At 34.7% G+C, this 16,109-nt stretch overlaps 1 pseudogene; it reads left to right on the top strand.

Annotated features, from left to right (window-relative positions):
• LOC145515725 (uncharacterized) overlaps positions 1-16,109 on the top strand; it is a 47,714-nt pseudogene that overhangs the window by 15,394 nt on the left and 16,211 nt on the right.

Below are 16,109 nucleotides of genomic sequence, written 5' to 3'. Positions count from 1 at the left end.
TTTTAATATATCCTATACAATAGTTAAATTTTAAAAGTTAAATTTTTTATTTTGTTATTACTCTGTTGTGTGTTATTTTTTTGTACTAGACTAGCTGAAATTATTTGTTTATTTCATCTGCCCCCACTCAAAGTGTGACCTTGCCTGTCAATATTCATCACATCTCAAACACCCAGCACATAGGGGTCACTCAATATTTATTACATGTTTAACATTTCTATTTCCTTTTCAAAATGCAAATTCTTTTTGAGTATTCAAATACTGGTAGATTCAGTATATCCTCAAAAGGGACTGTTTATAGTGTTGTTAATTAATTACAGAAACAAAGAAAGGTGAGCTCTGATTTCAGATAAATTCTACTCATGCTACTTACCACTGAGTCAAGTCCTCTATTCATGCCGCATGAAGTAAATAAGAAATGTGGAACCATATATTAATATACCTCAAACATGTCTTGATTCTAAATAAAAGAGAGGATATTGTTGTGTTTCACAAGTTCCAGAAACCACGGGAATTTTTATCCTTTGACTTCATCAGTAATTCTGTGATTTAATCTAGGCAAGTCTGAACAGGTTTTCACAGCTTTGTGTTTCGTTGTGTTAAAAGGATATAACACAAGCTTACCTCATCAAGATGTTATGTAAAGCAGTTTCTATTTGTTCTAAGTGCTGTGTGATTTTTGTCTCTACATTTGTATGGAACAGCACATTTATTACATGATGGTGTCAAAAGAGTTGATGCCACAAAGGATGCCACATTCTTAGAGATACTTGTGGGATTCTATTACATCTATTAAATTAATTTTGGGGGTTGGGTTGGAATTAAGTCTAAAGATAAATCTGGAATTTAGCTAGGTTGAAAAATTGTCTCAGACCATTTTAAGTTGTGTCTTTAGAGTAAGACTCTTAGATATCTCAGGATAGCCTCAAAACTTTAGTAGAAAATCAGTGAAATACATTTTATAAACTTAAAATTCTATAGTTTATGTATCTATTACATGATTAGAATACTGAAGGCACATTCCTTATTTTGAAATGAAAGAGCTTTCTGATATTATTAGCATTCACTTACTTGAAACCCTGTGGAACTCGACACAATAATAGAACACACAAATAGAAAAAAAAATTGTCCATTTATCCATTCTGATTCTGAAAGGATTTTCAAAGAAACTGAAACTTAAAATATATGATACAGTTCCATAAAATGCATTGTGTAGAGTTTTTAAAAGAAATTTAAAATATCAAAAGAGCCTTATAGTTACCTTAATATAACTAGGAGTAATATTGTAATAGAATTCAGTAAAATAAAAAATGTAATTTAATTTATAAAATTAGAAATTTCATTTATAAATGTAAACTAGGCTTTAAAAATTCTTGAGCTATGAAAAAGAAATAGCTTTATGGCATGGATCAAGTCATCTAACCATTTGTATCCTGTGTTCCTAAACTGCAATTCAAAAGGAATAAAATAATTTAGTGGTTCTCAAATAATTCAGTGGTTCTTTGAGATTTCTCAAAGAAGTCTCAAGGACGTCTTTACTCTCTTAAAACAGGTGATCTCAATGAGCTCAATTTTTATTTGCGAGGATTATATCAATCATTATTACAATATTCAAAATTAAGACTGAGAAAAACTTGAGAAAAATTGTATTCATTTAAAAATAACTATCTCACTGTATGTTAGCATAAACAATATATTTTATGAGAAATAACTAAGTTTTCCAAAACAAGATATTTTTTAAAGAAAAGTAGCACTGTTTTGCATGATAAATAAAATCTGTTTAATGTCTGGTTTAATAAAGAATGGCTAGATTCTTAGATATTTTCCTGCGTTGATTTTCCTGTGATCTGTTGTCTTGATTAAAGTATATGAAGAAAATCTGGTCTCATGTAGATAGTTGGAAAGGAGTTTAAACCTTTAAAACTTTAATATTATTTTAAGATAATTATGGATATTTTTGTTCATAGCACATGGAAGCTTGATACACGATCATTTTTTAAAAGCCCAGCTGCTATGTGAAATCTGTAATCATAGCAATGAATTTTTCATATCAAAGAGTAACAACTTTCTGGAGAGTGGCTTGAAAATGAATAGAGATTATGCCACCTTTTAGTCTAACTAAGAGTGATGTGATGAGAATTTTTTATTCCTTTATCTTTACTTGACCCCTTTTCATTAGTGAATATTCTTTTATTGTCTTAAAAAATTTATTTTTGGTGAATTTTCTTAAGACTAGATAATAGATAAGCAATTTAAATAGGTAGTTTAATAGATATCACAGTAAAATGATGAATACTGAATATCATCAATTTAATCAGAAATTCTGTGAGTCTGTCTCGACTGAAAGATATAAGAAGATCACTGGGGGAGGGGAGTGGGTGGAACAGAGTTAGTGGTTCAGTACAGTTACAGTAGTAGTAATAATAGAATAATGCTCCAGTCTATTGTACCAGCAGCATCATGGGAACCTAGCTTCTAAACCTTTCATTAAGGATCGAGACATGCTCAAAATGTCTCTTAGATCAATTTACAATCTGAGTCTTCTCAGTCCTCTCTCAGCAGCCTCCCTTTCTACTGCTGGTGATGATGACCTCTTGCGTCCTGTATCAGTAGATCTCTGATAATCTGTTCTTACCCGAATTGAAGAGTCTTGGTGCTCAGACCTCAAAGAGTCTGCCTGCAATGGAGGAGACCCGGGTTCGGTCCCTGGGTCAGAAAGATCCTCTGGAGAAGGAAATGGCAACACATCCCAGTATTCTTGCCTGGAAAATCCCACGGACGGAGGAACCTGGAGGGCTAGAGTCTATCGGGTTGCAAGGAGTCAGACATGACTGAACAACTAACACTCCTTACATTTCTGGGACCTAGAGAAAATGAAATCCAGAGAGGGAGCATCCTGTTACCCATCTGTTCTATGCCATTAGGGCAGACATAAAATAACTCTTCTCAAAATGGCTTTATTCCATTCTTCATTTTGAGAGTTTCTTCTCAATCTGACACTCTAGCTGAGAGGTAAAGGACTAGACCTTGTTCTCTGGTGATTTAAGGACCTTACAACTGCGCTAGGGAACAGCTATCAAAAGTAGCTCAGCCAATCATTGCCCTTCTAATGAACTGTACAGTTTTTCAAGGGAATAGACCCAGCTAGCCCACTTGCTTTCACTATAAAGGTAGCTGGTGACTATTCAAGAGGTTCATGCTTTGGACTTCATTCCAGGAAACTTCTTACCCAGAATTTTGGTCTTTCTTGATTTCATTTTCTCTCAGTCTAATATACTCCTGTGCCTGCATTCTCCTACTCTCTTTAGCCCAATTATTACTTTCTTAATCATGAGCAAAAAAAAGTTTGATCTACGCTCCAAAGGTTTAAATACTTCTCTGTGTCTCAGAATCACCTGAGGATATCTACAAAAGCTTTCTTCTAAGGTTGTATCTACCTCTTTCAAGAAACAAAAGCTGTCTGTGTGTGTGTGTGTGTGTGTGTGCGTGTGTGTGTGTGTGTGTGTCTGCAAGAGGAAGGAGATGATGAGAGGGAATAGTGACCTACAGGTGAAGACAGCTAGGCATCAGGGATGGAGGTTTGGTTGGAGGAAGAGTTGCCCTTTTCTCTCTCCTACATTGTTCTGGCTAATTATTTCCCATCCTACTGCCTCTTCAGGGCGGAAAAACACTAGCACCGGCTCAGTGCCAGCCCAGGGTAATGATATAGTAGCATATAACAACTAAGGCAGGCAAGCTGACTATGCCCTGAGCATGCATCCTACTCCTTCACCCGCTTCACCCCAACTCTGGCCAGATAATTACAGCTGAAGGAAACAGCTGCTGAAAAGAGCGGTGCCCAGGTTGGTAAAAGTGATAGAAGGTTTAATAAGGGATAGGATTGCCTGGTAGATCATGGAAAGGGTGCAGATGGGGAGTGGTCAATTCACATTGCAACATCAAAGACAAGGAAAACATCTTAGATGATTTCTGAGAGAAAATGCATATCACCTATAGAGAAACAAAAATCAGCTTAACATTACCCTTTCATTAGCCATTCTAGATGCAAGAAGGTAAGAGAGTTAATATTTTCAAAGGATTTTAGCAAAACAACTTTTAACCTAGATTTTTTACTTCTAGGAAAACTACATTTTGTGTAAGGGCTTGATAATACAAGGAGGCAAAAGTGTTTCCCTAAAAAAGTCTTCTTTGCAATGACTCTTGGAGGAAATATTCCTTCAAGAGAGAAATAAATTCTGGAGAAAACAACTTTATATTTATATTTAACAATGAACAAAATAATATAAAGATAAAAAATAAGTTCATTAAGCACTGACTTGAGGAAAATTAGAGATACCAAGGGAACATTTCAGGCAAAGATGGGCTCGATAAAGGACAGAAATGATATGGACTTAAGAGAAGCAGAAGATATTAAGAAGAGGTGGCAAGAATACACAGAAGAACTGTACAAAAAAGATCTTCATGACCCAGATAATCACGATGGTGTGATCACTCACCTAGAGCCAGACATCCTGGAATGTGAAGTCAAGTGGGCCTTAGAAAGCATCACTACGAACAAAGCTAGTGGAGGTGATGGAATTCCAGTTGAGCTATTTCAAATCCTGAAAGATGGTGCTGTGAAAGTGCTGCACTCGGTATGCCAGCAAATCTGGAAAACTCAGCAGTGGCCACAGGACTAGAAAACGTCAGTTTTTATCCCAATCCCAAAGAAAAGCAATGCCAAAGAATGCTCAAACTACCGCACAATTGCACTCATCTCACATGCTAGTAGAGTAATGCTCAAAATTCTCCAAGACAGGCTTCAGCAATACGTGAACCGTGAACTTCCAGATGTTCAAGCTGGTTTTAGAAAAGACAGAGGAACCAGAGATCAAACTGCCAACATCTGCTGGATCATCGAAGAAGCAAGAGAGTTCCAGAAAAACATCTATTTCTGCTTTATTGACTATGTCAAAGCCTTTGACTGAGTGGATTACAATAAACTGTGGAAAATTCTGAAAGAGATGGGAATACCAGACCACCTGACCTGCCTCTTAAGAAACCTGTATGCAGGTAAGGAAGCAACAGTTAGAACTGGACATGAAACAACAGACTGGTTCCAAATAGGAAAAGGAGTATGTCAAGGCTGTATATTGTCACCCTGCTTATTTAACTTATCTGCAGAGTACATCATGAGAAATGCTGGGCTGGAAGAAGCACAAGCTGGAATCAAGATTGCCGGGAGAAATATCAATAACCTCAGATATGTGGATGACACCACCCTTATGGCAGAAAGTGAAGAAAAACTAAAGAGCCTCTTGATGAAAGTGGAAGAGGAGAGTGAAAAAGTTGGCTTAAAGCTCAACATTCAGAAAACTAAGATCATGGCATCTGGTCCCATCACTCCATGGGAAATAGATGGGGAAACAGTGGAAACAGTGGCAGACTTTATTTTTTTGGGCTCCAAAATCACTGCTGATGGTTATTGCAGCCACGAAATTAAAAGACACTTACTCCTTGGAAGGAAAGTTATGACCAACCTAGATAGCATATTGAAAAGCAGAGACATTACTTTGCCAACAAAGGTCCATCTAGTCAAGGCTATGGTTTTTCCAGTGGTCATGTATGGATGTGAGAGTTGGACTCTAAAGAAAGCTGAGCGCTGAAGAATTCATGCTTTTGAACTGTGTTGTTGGAGAAGACTCTTGAGAGTCCCTTGGACTGCAAGGAGATCCAACCAGTCCCTCCTGGGGGAGATCAGTCCTGGGTGTTCATTGGAAGGACTGATGTTGAAGCTGAAACTCCAGTACTTTGGCCACCTGATGCGAAGAGTTGACTCATTGGAAAAGACCCTAATGCTGGGAAGGATTGGGGGCAAGAGGATAAGGGGACGATAGAGGATGAGATGGTTGAATGGCATCACCGACTCGATGGACATGGGTTTGGATAAACTCCGGGAGTTGGTGATGGACCGGGAGGCCTGGCGTGCTGCGGCTCATGGGGTCGCAAAGAGTCGGACACGACTAAGCAACTGAAATGAACTGAACTGAGGAAAAGAGTGAGAAAGAAGCATTTAAAATATATTTATATCAATTCTGAACAAAAATGCTAGATGTTACCAGTATGGGCTGGTGAAGGGCTGAGGCAGAACAGAAAGAAACAGGCTGATGCTAAGGTCCTTATCTTGTTTGAGGCAAGAATACCTATGGATAAGTACAACTAACTTGTAGAGACAATTGAGTCTAGTTCTTTGGGTTTTAGGAAGAGACAATAAAGAACAAAATAACACAATTATTCTTGCTGTGCAGTCGCCAAGTCATGTTTGACTCTCTGTGACCCCAAGAACTGGAGTACACCAGGCTTCCCTATCCTTCACTATCTCCCTTTGGGAGGATAGGATTGACTGGTTTGATCTCGTTGCTGTCCAAGGGACTCGCAAGAGTCTTCTCCAGCACAATTTGAAATCCTCAGTTCTTAGGCGCTCAGTCTTCTTTATGGTCCAACTCTCACATCCACACATGACTACTGGAAAAACCCAGTTGCTTTGACTATATGGACCTTTATTGGCAAAGTGATGTCTCTGTTTTTTAATATGTTATCTAGGTTTGTCATAGGCTTCCCAGGTGGCGCTAGTGGTAAATAATCCCCCTGCCAATTCAGGTGATGTAAGAGACATGGGTGTAATCCCTGGGTCAGGAAGATCCCCTGGAGGAAGGCATGGCAACCCACTCCAGTATTCTTGCTTGGAGGATCCCATGGGCAGGCTACAGTCCATGGGGTTGAAAAGAGTCAGATACCACTGAAGTGATTTAGCAAGCAGCACGCAGGTTTGTCATAGCTTTTCTCTGAAGGAGCAAATGTCTTTTAATTTCATGGCTGCAATAACCATCCACAGTGATTTTGGAACCCAAGAAAATAAAATCTGTCACTGTTTCCACTTTTTCCCCATCTATTTGCCATGAAGTGATGGGACCAAATGCCATGATCATAATTTTTTGAATGTTGAGTTTTAAGCCAGGTTTTTCATTCTCCTCTTTCACCTTCATCAAGAGGCCCTTTAGTTCCTCTTCACTTTCTGCCATTAAAGTGGTAACTATCATCAGCCTATCTGAGATTGTTGATACTTCTCCTGGCAATCTTGATTCCAGCTTGTGATTCATCCAGCCCAGCATTTCACATGATGTACTCTGCATAAAAGTTAAGTAAGCAGGGTGACAAAATACAGCCTTGACATACTCCTTTCCCAATTTTGAACTAGTCAGTTGTTGCTCATCTGATTCTAACTGTTGCTTCTTGACCTGCATACAGGTTTCTCAGGAGGCAGGTAAGATGGTCTGGTATTCCCATCTCTTTAAGAATTTTCCACAGTTTGTTGTGGTCCACACAGTCAAAGACTTCAGCATAGTCAATGAATCAGAAGTAGATTTTTTGGGAATTCCCTTGCTTTTTCTATGATCCAGTGGATGTTGACAATTTGATCTCTGGCTCCTCTGCTTTTTCTAAATCCAGCTTGTACATCTGGAAGTTGTCAGTTCAGGTACTGTTGAAGCCTAGCTTGAAGGATTTTGAGCATAATCTTGCTAGCATGTGAAATGAGTGCAATTGTACAGTAATTTGAACAATCTTTTGCATTGCCTTTCTTTGGGATTGGAATGAAAATTGACCTTTTCCAGTCCTGTAGCCACTGCTGAGTTTTCCAGATTTGCTGGCACATTGAGTGCAACACTTGAACAAAATACATAACTTTAAAATCAGCAAAAGATAATATGCATTATTCTATGCAAAGCAGAAAAGGAAGAAAAGAATACGGCAACTGCAAAACACTAAATAAGGGATCAGAAAACATTCCAAATAACACAATAATTTCAATCAATGTCACTAGGTTAAACTTACAGATTAGAAGACAGAAATTTTCAGATTGTATTAAAAATATAACAGTTTCTTAAAAATACATTTCTTAAAAGAGACTGTTTCTTTTCTCAGAGAGATACATGAGTGAGCTGTGCAACCCCATCGGAGTCTGCATCCGTTCTCCCTCTGGGCATCAAGAACCTACAGCCAGATCTTCACCATATCCATTGTCAAGATCGTTACCAAAGCTTCCTAGAAACTTGGTGTTGAGGTTAAGCTTTCCATCTGAAAATTTCTCTTCAGAGCTCTTCTAATAGCATGTCAATCAGTATATACATACTGAGATATATATATATAAGGGATATATATATATATACATGTATGTATAAAAGGCCCTCAAACTCTAGGAAACAATGAAAAAAAGTGCCACCAAAGCTGTCAAACACATCAGCTAAACTACTAGATGCTGCTGCTGTTAAGTCGCCTCAGTCATGTCCGAGTCTGTGCGACCCCATAGACGGCAGCCCACCACTGGAATTGCCTAGTAAACAAGGGACTGAGTGTTATGTAAAGCAGGTTGACAAACTGATGACAAATTGGCACTGAGAAGGAATTTAAATAGAAATATTGTCAAACTAAGTATTCCCCTTGCTGTCAAGGCTGAAACTGTCAAAGGGGTGGGGGGCCTCTCTCTCCCATCTTATTATCAACTAATCTGGCCACTCAGATGTCACCTAGTCAGTTCCAGTTTTAGTGTGATCAAGAATAGCAACAAGCTCACAATGCAGTGTTTCATAACACTTCCCTACCAGTGATGCAAACTTCAGATAATGCACTAGAGTTGAGGTCTAACAAAACAAAAGAACTTCATCAGGTAGGAGTAAAGAAAGATGCACCAATAAGGGGCATAAGAGATTTTCCTCTAAACATCCTTGAGAATAATGAAGCCCTGGTTCTGTTAAAGATCATCATTGCAAAGGCTGCATACATGGATAAAGTTGTTGACATAGGTGAAAGTACCTCTGGTTCTTCCAGTGTTGGAGATATGACCCAGATTTCAAGTCTTTTTTTTAACTCTAGCTGGTATATCTTATCTGACTAGTTATCAAACATGTGCAAGTTTTCCATCAAGGATGATTTGGTGGTGTGATGCTGTTGTCTATTTAACATTCTTTTCATAAGGATGGCTAGGAAACTTGAAAGAAGTTCCCCAGCATACTATTTTCTAGGTGGTAAGAGGAGATATCATAGTGACCAGCCCCAAGCAAATTTCCAAGGCTAGGATGAGAAGTCATGCCATTGCCTTCTGCTCACAGTGAATCAGATCCATTCTGAAACTGAGTGTTTTCAGGTGTGCTATTCAGTTCAGTCCAAAAGGTGAATTTTCATGGTTTCCCATAATTCTAAAGATACTGAGATATTACTGTTGTCAACATGGACAGCACTAGGCCATCCCTGTTCCAATCTAAGTGCTTGGCCAAGTACAACCGGGCAATGAAGAAACCAAAAGTTCCATAGACAAGTATTACTGAATAAGACCTCTGCTCCTCTTCTAAAAGCAGGTAGCCCAAGATAGCATAATTACCTCTTCTTTTGTCCATTTACCTTTTGATAAGCTTCATGATTCATTAGATAGAGAAGGAAATGGCAACCTACTCTAGTACTCTTGCCTGGAAAATCCCACGGACAGAGGAGCCTGGTAGGCTACAGTCCATGGGGTCAAGAAGAGTTGGACACGACTGAGCGACTTCACTTTCCCTTTTCACTTTCAAGCATTGGAGAAGGAAACAGCAACCCACTCCAGTGTTCTTGCCTGGAGAATCCCGGGGACGGCGGAGCCTGGTGAGCTGCCTTCTCTGGGGTCGCACAGAGTCGGACACGACTGAAGCGACTTAGCAGCAGCAGCAGCATTGTGATTCATTAGAACTGCTACCCTGGAAACTAAGCTTGCACCTGGAACATGTTGAGGAAAGAATGTAGATCTTGTGTCTGACTCAGAAATATTATGTAATCTCACCTGCCTCTGTGAAGCTATATACTTAAAATGTAGACCTTAAAATGTTTGTAAGCAAGACCTGTGGCTTTATGTTGGGGGACAGAAACAATTCAGTAACTTACCTCAAATGTGTGTATAAAAGGGTATATGTTAAGAAAAGGGATATCAGGTAAATATGAGACAATCTCCTTTAAAAGAAGCCAAGATAGCAAAATAGAATTTGAAGTTAAAAGTAGCTTTTAGAATAACAGTATACCAATAAACTATAATAATATAATAGGAACATAGCAGCAGCAGACAACATAACTTTCAATTATATAAGGAAGCAGAAAGAACTATTGAGGGAAATTAATAAATTAATTTAAGCTGGAGATTTTAAGTCATCCCTCTAAAAAAACTGAAAAGTCTTCAAAAAATTAACACTATACAAAATTATAACATGACTTACAAACTGAAATGAAGATAACAGACTTTTACACTCAGCAGAGTATAAATATACATATATAATATAACATTATATATATTATATAATACTGTATATAGAAACTTGGTATAATTATACCAATTAAAATTATACCAGTATATAATATAATTATACAATTATGATTATACCAAGTATAACAATTATAATTATACCAATTATACCAATTACAGTTATACCAATATATAATTATAACAATATATAACAATATATTATATAATAATATAATAATATATATGTATTATTATATAATTATGTATTCTATATAATACTATGTATGTAATAGATATAGCATATATCATATTTTATATATATATTATATGTAATACATATATTATATATTATATAACATAATATATGTAATATATACATTATATACATGTTGTATAATATATATTATATATAATATAGTATATATAATGTTATATTTTATAATATATATGATATTATATATTATACATATTATATTATATATGTAATATTATATATTATATTGATAATATATATTATATTAATAGTAATACATATTGTATATAATGTATATATATTATAACATTCATAGTTTTATATATAATATTAAATATATAATATATATTATATTAATATATTATATAGTACATATATTATACATAGTATATATAGTACATATATTATATATTATGCATATATTAAATATTATATAATTATATATATGTTATACAATATATATAATATATATGTAATATTATATATTATATTAATAATAATATGTATTATATTAATAATAATATATATTGTATATAATATAAAATATTATAATATTCATAGTTTTATATACGGTATATAATGTTAAATATATAATATATATTATATATTTAATATTATATAATATATATTATACTTAATAAAAATAAAGGAAGCATTAAATTCAAAGAACTTGAAAAGGAAACCACAGAATAAACATAGAAACAGGAGGGGAGGAGATAATACAAATAAGGAAAAACCAATAAGAAAGAAAAAAAATCAATAGAGATGACAAACAATCAAAACCTTATTTCTTTGAAGTGATCAACTATTGAACACAAATATCTGACAAAGCTGATCAACCATAAAAGACTATGAATTAAAGCATAACCCCCAAAAGAAAATTAACTCTAGAAACAATAGAGATTTAAAAATAACAACTATGATCTATATAACAATAATATCAAAAAATCTAAAGGAGGGTGTGCGTCCCTGGTGTCAGTGGTAAAATCCACCTGTTAACGCAGGAGTCGTGGGTTTGATCCACGATCCGGGAAGATTGCACATGCCTTGGGGCCCTAAGCCCACTGCCACAACGATTGTGCCTGAGCTTAGAGCCGGGGAGCCGCAAGCACTGAGTCCATGCACTGCAACTCCTGAAGCCCTTGGCCCTAGAGTGCATGCTCTGCATGGACCCTAACAAGAGAAGCCACCACAGTGACACGCCTGAGCACCGCAACTAGAGAAAAGCCTACCGAAGACCCAGCACAGCCAAAAATAAAGAAAGAATAAAAAAAAAAACACTAAATGAAAAATAAATTTTCAGGAAAAAATTTGCCTGAGAAGAAATAGAAAACTTGAATAATGCATTAATCATGAAAGAGATTTCTAATTATTCATCAGGACTCCAGTCTAAAATTTATGGTCAAGTTTCTTAATTTTAGTTAAGTAAACACACTCTAGTTAAGATACTCTGCAAAGGATTTTTTTAAGGAATATATAAATCACAGAATTGTTAAAAAGACTGATGAAACAGACTATGGCTGAGCTTTCAAGAATGATTTCTAAAACCCACCAGGAATAAACAAAAGAACTGCGGCCACTATTATGATCAGGAATTTGCTGCCCGCACTTCTGACTTTACCACCACCACTGCCAAAATCTATATGATAAAAACAAATGTACAAAGTTACAGTTTTAAGATAAAATAAATACTAGAGATGTAAAGCACAACATGATAAACATAATTAACATTGCTATATGTTATATATGAAACATTTATGTTATATATAGAAATTGTTAAAAAAAATAAATCCTAAGACTTCTCGACACAAGGAAAAAAGTTTTTTCTCTTTCTTTACTTTTGTATCTACATGAGATGATGCGTGTTCACTAAACTTACTGTGATAATAATTTCATGATGTATTTATGTTGAATCATTATGCTGTACACCTTAAACTTACACAGGGTTGTATGTCAATTACATCCCAACAAAACTGGAAGAAAAAAAATGAATGCACTGTACCCTGTTTCCACATGACTCTTTGATTCAATCTCAGTTCAGATTTTGAGACTGAATCAAAATCTCCCACAAGTGAATCTTATTACCAGACCTTAAATCACATTCAGAAAACTGTCAGAGAATTTGAAACAAGTAGATTTTACTTTCAAGAGTTAGAATGAGACTGAAAAATAAATCCACAAGATCAGATAGTATTTTGAGTTTCAGAACTTTCAAAGTAAAGATAATTCTAGTTGATATTAAGTGTTTCAGAAAAAAGAAAATGAGGGAAATCAGTGCACCTCATTTTAGGTCTCAAGTTAATTAATTTATTAATTATAATCTTCAGATCAATAATGGATTGGGAAAGTACAAGAAAAGAATCTATTAGCCTATTTCACTACGAACAAAATGTGAAATCCTAAATTAATATTAGTTGAGTTCAACGTGTTTTTATAAACAAAACACGGTGATGTCAATTCCATTTCAGAAATGTAAGGGGGTTCATCACCAGAAAAGCTATCAATACAATTTAGCTCATTAATGGTCTATAGGGGAAAAAATTACTTCAACATAAGCATAATTAATATTTGGTAAAGTTTAAAACCTAGTTATGATATTTTGAAGTGTTAAAAAATTAGGAATTAAAGAAAATTTAGCTTAATAAAAGCTTTTAACAAAAACCTATGAAAAAATCATGACATGTTATGATTAGGAACAGGGAAGAGAGGCTTGTTATTACAGTTCCCATAGTGAGGAGATTTTGGCCAATATAATAAGACAAGAAAAAAACAAGAGGTATAAGGATTGGGTAGAATAAATTACTCTGTCACTGTAAATCGTTAGATCTTCTATTAGAAGACCTAACTGAATCAATAGACAAACTATTAGAACTAATAGAGTTCAGAAAGATTGCATAGATGCAAGATCAATAATAGGCAACATACTAAGTTATATGTAAGCATGTACTAAGTACTATATAAGAAACTATATAAATATTTTACTTGTACTAATCTATTTACATTTAATGTAAATATCAAGACACTTTTATGCATCAGCAGCAACCAACCAGAAATAAGCATGGAGAATATGACTTCACTTACATTAGCAACAAAAACTACAAAGTACATAAGATAACCTAATGAAGAAGTACTAATCCTTTACAAAGTACTTTTCAAATTGATTAAATTACATAAAATAAATTTAGGTAAAAAGAGAAAAGTAACATGTTCATGGATGGGAAAAACTACACTGTAAAAAAATATCATTCTCCATAAATGAACTTATAAATTCAATGCAGTTTTGATGAAAATTTTAGCAGGGTTTTGTGAGAAAACAGAAAAATAGTTTCTGTGAAAGGAAGAATAATGGACTAAAGAAAGGGAATTTGTTTTGTTGGATATATTAAGATATTTTATAAAACCAAAGCAATAAAAAATAGCATAGTACTAGTAGTACGGAAACAGATTAAAAAAATAGATGCTACAAATAGAAAAGCAATGAATAAGTGCCTGTTATGTATGAGAAGGTAGCAGAAATCAGCATCACAAATCAAAAAAGAGAGATTATTTAGTAAATGACTCAAATATAGGTAAAAGTATATTTAGATTCTTACAGAATTAATTCCAAATATATTAAAAACCTAATTATAAAAGGCAATATATAAAGTAATAAAATATATGACGCTGTCTTTGTGAACTTGGGATAGGAAAGGATGTTTAGACAAGACTTAAAAATTATAAACTTTAAGAATAAGTGAGCAGCTTCCCTGGTGGTCTGCCTTCCAATGCAGGGAACTTGGGTGTGATCCCTGGTCAAGGAGCTAGGATCCCACATGCACAAGACAACTAAACCCTTGGGCTGCAACACCACAGCGGGAAGGCCAAGCACCGCAACGAAGACCCAGCACAGCCAAAAAAAGAGTAGGTGCTATATGAATTTTAATTCATATATAACTTAATACAGAAATCTTTCATTTTAATTCATATGAAAATGAAAGATTTCTATACAAAGAGGATATGATAGACAAACTTAACAAGCTTGTGGAAGATTAAAAGATGCTTTCAAAATTTAAAACTGAAAAATGATTATTAACAAATAGAATATATAAAGAACTACTAATATCTTCAAGGAAACAAAAACTGGACAAGGAGTAAAAATAGACTATTCATGGAAGAAGTAATCTAAATAGCCGATATGGACATGAAGAGATGCTTAACTTCACATGAAGTCAGAGAAATTCAAATTAAGTTAACCTAGTATTGGGAAAAATTTAAACATCAGCTAATACCAAATGTTGGTTAGAATGAGGAGTCACGAGAAACTTTACGCACTGTTGGGAGAGTAAACTGATAATATTGAGTGAAATTAATTATCCATATATTCTGTATGCATATCATTCCTTCATCTGGGTTTACAATGTGTACAAGTTTTTAAGGGGACATTTATGAGGATAATGTCATTGCATTATTTGTGTTAGCAAAATGTTATAAAAGCCTTGATATCTGTCCCTAGGGAAATGGATTATCAGAATATGTGATAAATACATGCAATGAAATACAGTACAGCAGTAAGTAGTTAATCACTTTAAGTTATGGCAATATGGGTAGACCTTAGAAATATAGAATGAATTATATAGGGCAAAACAATTTATGTACATTCAAAACACACACATAGAAAGTAATATTATTTCTTAGAGTTATAGCTTCAGATGCCTAAGGACATATATTGAATATACTAGTATAAACATCTCTGATGGGAAAGACAATGTAAATGAGAATGAGTAGGACAAAGGGGAAAGAATAATGAAATAAAACGAGAGGAGCATTTCATGGACTTTATAATAAGAGTAGAAAATGAAATCTGTGTATTTGAGAGCCATTTGACTCATGAATAATTAACGTTTGTCCTAATTTGGGAGAGGAGTAAGCAATGTTCCCAGCAAAAGGGTGCACATATTTTAAAACAGATTCTGAGAGGATTTGAATGGCCTTATGTAGAAAACAGATGGATATCTGACTAGTATAAATCTTTGCTTTAAATATATTTCTCCACTGAAAGTGTTAGAAGTTAGTTTGAAATTAGCCTCCAGCAATCAGTCTAGGAAAGGAGTGAAAATTTGAAAATGTGACTGTTTAATATTCAGAGAGAATTGCTCTGTAAATCTGGAAAATACAAAATACTCTGTGAAAAGTTTGCCTTTTGTTGAGTTTCATGTAATCTGTCATGCAGTAGTTTAAAAAGCATCAGTTTGTTTTGTTCGATGGTATTATCTCATTGCACATACTCACTGACTAAATCTTTTATGCATCAATAAAATTTTCCCTATCATTAATTCTTGTGTGAACAATATACTGCAAATTATAGCCTGTAGATGCTGCTCTGTCATGCTTAGTTTATTGCATTTTTCAATTGCTTTGGTATTCTCGGTATTAATCTTAAAACTCTTTAAAGTCTTCTGGATATTATGTCACTTTTGTCCATATTGTACTTAATAAATCATAGCAATGTGAACTATATAATTAAATGAAGGTTAAATTCTATGTGCTAAATATTCAAAGGCACTATTTTTTGATGGC

The sequence above is a fragment of the Giraffa tippelskirchi genome, chromosome 1, assembly GCF_054371585.1.
Source record: "Giraffa tippelskirchi isolate mGirTip1 chromosome 1, T2T-mGirTip1v1.2.pri, whole genome shotgun sequence".
Lineage (NCBI taxonomy): Eukaryota > Metazoa > Chordata > Mammalia > Artiodactyla > Giraffidae > Giraffa > Giraffa tippelskirchi.
This window is presented reverse-complemented; position numbering and strand designations above follow the sequence as displayed.